Here is a 3471-nt window from a genome sequence, read left to right on the forward strand (position 1 = left end):
GGACATGTGAATGATGTTTTCTCTTGATCCTGGGGATCTACTGCAATCTGGTTATAGCCTGAGTAGCCATCCAGAAAGAAGTAATAATCATGACCTGCCAGTCTTTCTAGCATCTGGTCTATGAATGGTAAAGGAAAATGATCCTTTCTGGTGGCTGTATTGAGCCTTCTGTAGTCAATACACATGCGCCACCCTGTAACTGTTCTTGTAGAAACCAGTTCATTGTTTTCATTATGAATCACTGTCATGCCTCCCTTTTTTGGGACGACTTGGACAGGGCTCACCCAAGGGTTATCTGAAATAGGATAAATAATCCCAGCCTCTAGTAATTTGGTGACCTCTTTCTGCACCACTTCCTTCATGGTTGGATTTAGCCGCCTCTGTGGTTGAACCACTGGTTTAGCATTATCCTCCAATAAGATTTTGTGCATGCATCTAGTTGGGCTTATGCCCTTAAGGTCACCTATGGACCATCCAAGAGCTGTTTTGTGTGTCCTTAGCACTTGAATAAGTGCTTCTTCTTCCTGTGGATTTAAAGCAGAGCTTATGATCACTGGAAAAGTGTCACCTTCTCCCAGAAATACATATTTCAGGGATGGTGGTAATGGTTTGAGCTCGGGTTTAGGAGGTTTTTCCTCTTCCAGAGGAAATTTCAGAGGCTCTTTCATCTCCTCTGATTCCTCCAAATCAGGCTGAACATCTTTAAAGATGTCTTCCAACTCTGATTCGAGACTCTCAGCCATGTTGATCTCTTCTACCAAAGAGTCATTAAGATCAACTTTCATGCAGTCTTTTGATGTGTCTGGATGCTGCATGGCTTTGACAGCATTCAACTTAAACTCATCATCATTGACTCTCAGGGTTATTTCCCCTTGTTGGACATCAATGAGGGTTCATCCAGTTGCTAGGAAGGGTCTTTCTAGAATGAGAGTAGCACTCTTGTGCTCTTCCATTTCCAGCACTACAAAGTCAGTGGGAAAGGCGAATGGCCCAACTCTGACAATCATGTTTTCAATCATGCCTGATGGGTATTTAATGGAGCCATCAGCAAGTTGGAGACATATCCGGGTTGGTTTAACTTCTTCAGTTAAGCCAAGCTTTCTGATAGTGGATGCAGGTTGCAGGTTGTGGGCGTTCAATGCCAGATCCTTGCTTGTTTCTGGCGTTGAACGCCAGTCCTTGCTTGTTATTGGCGTTGAACGCCAGTCTTGGGCATGGTCTGGGCGTTCAGTGCCAGCCTTCCACCAGATTGCTGGCGTTTTAATGCCAGAATTAATTTTCCCTGGGCTCTTACTGTCCTCAGGTGAATTTTGGGTGGTTTGCTCATTCCTTAGCTCTTTACTGCCTTGAGGTGGGGTATTTAATGTTTTCCCACTTCTTAATTGAACTGCTTGGCATTCTTCTGTTATTTGTCTTGACAGCTGCTGCTTTGTTTGCTTCAATTGTTCTTCCATATTTATATTAGCCAACCTTGTCTCTTGTAGTTTATCCTTGAATTCGGCTAACTGCTTTGTTAGAAAGTCCAATTATTGATTGAATACAGCAGTTACTGTTTTAACCTCTTCTTTCATGGAAGAGTCATTGCTTAGGTACAGATGCTGATTCCTGGCAACTGTATCAATGAGCTCTTGAGCCTCTTCAATTGTCTTTCTCATGTGGATAGATCTACCAGCTGAGTAATCTAGAGACATCTGAGCTCCTTCTGCAAGCCCATAATAGAAAATGTCTAACTGAACCCACTCTGAAAATATTTCAGAGTGGCATTTTCGTAGCATCTCTCTGTATCTCTCCCAGGCATCATAAAGAGATTCATTATCTCCTTGTTTAAAGCCTTGGATGTCCAGCCTTAGCTGTGTCATCCGTTTTGGGGGAAAGTATTGATTCAGGAATTTTTCTGTCAGCTGTTTCCATGTCCTTATGCTGGCCTTAGGTTGGTTATTTAACCACCTCTTAGCTTGATCTTTTACAACAAACGGAAACAGTAATAGTCTATAGACATCCTGATCTATTTTTTTATCACGTACTGTGTCAGCAATTTATAAAAATTGTGCCAGAAACTCTGTAGGTTCTTCCTGTGGAAGACCGGAATACTGGCAACTTTGCTGCACCATGATAATGAGCTGAGGATTCAACTCAAAGCTACTGACTCCAATGGAGGGTATACAGATTCTACTCCCATATGAAGCAATAGAGGGGTTAGCATATGACCCCAGAGTCCTCCTGGACTGTTCATTTCCACTTAGCTCCATGATGGAGAAAGGGAGATGATGTCAAATAAAAAAATTTATTTTTATTTATTTATTTATCTATTTATTTCAAAAATGAAATAAATTAAAATAAAATAAACAAAAATGGTTGAAAATTTTCGAAAAAATGAGGAGAGAGAAAGTGGTTAGGAAGTTTTGAAAAGGATATGATGATTTTTGAAAAAGGTTTTAAATTTTAAAAAAAATCTGAATTTTAAAGGTAAGTTTCAAAAATTTGCTTTAAAATAGAGAGAAAAGATATTTTTGAATTTAAAGAGGAGAGAGAAAAACAATAATATAGCACAAGATTTAAAATTTTTAGATCTAATGCTCCTTGTTTTTGAAAATTTTGGAGGGAAAACACCAAGGAACACCAAACTTAAAAATTTTAAGATCAAGACACAAGAAAAACTCAAGAACACTTTGAAGACTCACAAGAACATGAAGAAAGAACACCAAACTTAAAATTTTTAGAAAACCAACTAAAATTTTCGAAAACCAAAGCGAAATCAACAAGAAAACACCAAACTTAAAGTTTGGCACAAAATTTAATAGAGAAATTATTATTTTTGAAAAAGGGTTTTTTTTTTTAAAAAAAGAGTATACCAAACTGCCACAGACTTAGACCAACACTCTAGCCAATTGGGCAGTAAATGTAACACTTGTTTTGAAGATAAATAAAATTTTAACCAAGAACAATAATAAGAGACTCTAAACCAAAAAGAAAAATTTTTCCTAATCTAAGCAACAAAATAAACCGTCAGTTGTTCAAACTCGAACAATCCCCGGCAACGGCGCCAAAAACTTGGTGCACGAATTGTGAATCACACTTTTCACACTCGTACCACTAACCAGCAAGTGCACTGGGTCGTCCAAGTAATACCTTACGTGAGTAAGGGTCGAATCCCACGGAGATTGTTGGTTTGAAGCAATCTATGGTTATCTTGCAATTCTTAGTCAGGAAGTCAATTATATTTATCAGTTGAATTGTGAATAAACAAGAGAGCATGGATTAAAGGTTACTTGTTATGCAGTAATGGAGAATATGTTGGAGTTTTGGAGATGCTTTGTCTTCAGAATCTCTGCTTTCCTCTGTCTTCTGATTCACGCACACACATCCTCTTATGGCAAGCTGTGTGTAGGTGGATCACCGTTGTCAATGGCTACCATCCATCCTTCCAGTGAAAAGGATCCAGGTGCGCTGTCACCGCACGGCTAATCATCT

Source organism: Arachis ipaensis, chromosome B01, assembly GCF_000816755.2.
Source record: "Arachis ipaensis cultivar K30076 chromosome B01, Araip1.1, whole genome shotgun sequence".
Lineage (NCBI taxonomy): Eukaryota > Viridiplantae > Streptophyta > Magnoliopsida > Fabales > Fabaceae > Arachis > Arachis ipaensis.